Here is a 606-nt window from a genome sequence, read left to right as displayed (position 1 = left end):
ACTTTTGGTACTTAAGTACTTTTAAAAGCAAGTACTTCTGTACTTTTACTTAAGTAAAAATCTGTCTTTACAACTTTTACTTGTAATGGAGTAATATTTGACCAGCAGTATCTGTACTTTCACTCAAGTAATGGAGTTGAGTACTTTGTCCGCCTCTGATTAAATCTAACAAATCTGTGTTAAAGCTACAAAAGTGATTTTTCTTTGTGTTTTGTTGTTTGATTAACGTTCATGACAGAGAAAGTAGCAGGAACATTAAACTGCTGTGAACCAACATACTGTTAACGTTACACATCCATTTTCTTTCTTAATTGTTTACCATAAGCAACTGCGCTTACAAGGATACTTGCAGAACACAGTATGTCAGGCACAAATAGATGCAAAAGTGAACAGAATTCAGTGTCCACGTGCATCTGCGTGGCTCTCACCGCGTCTACACTGGACGTGAGTGGCGCGGCGCGACAAAATACAATAGAATCCATTATAATCAGTGATGCTGTGTGACTGTCTACACTGGGTGCGGCGCGGCGCGGCACGACAAATCCTCGACAGTAAACTGATGCCTCGTTCTCTTTATGACGTACTGACACAAAGTTCAAATGATTG

General features: G+C 39.6%; 1 protein-coding gene across 1 annotated transcript in view; it reads right to left on the bottom strand.

Annotated features, from left to right (window-relative positions):
• The window catches only part of LOC107714228 (huntingtin-like), a 48,239-nt gene that overhangs the window by 32,921 nt on the left and 14,712 nt on the right, over positions 1-606 (bottom strand). The gene's annotated exons all lie outside the window — the stretch shown is intronic.

Source organism: Sinocyclocheilus rhinocerous, unplaced genomic scaffold (genome assembly GCF_001515625.1).
Source record: "Sinocyclocheilus rhinocerous isolate Xijiao unplaced genomic scaffold, SAMN03320098_v1.1 scaffold3862, whole genome shotgun sequence".
NCBI lineage: Eukaryota > Metazoa > Chordata > Actinopteri > Cypriniformes > Cyprinidae > Sinocyclocheilus > Sinocyclocheilus rhinocerous.
This window is presented reverse-complemented; position numbering and strand designations above follow the sequence as displayed.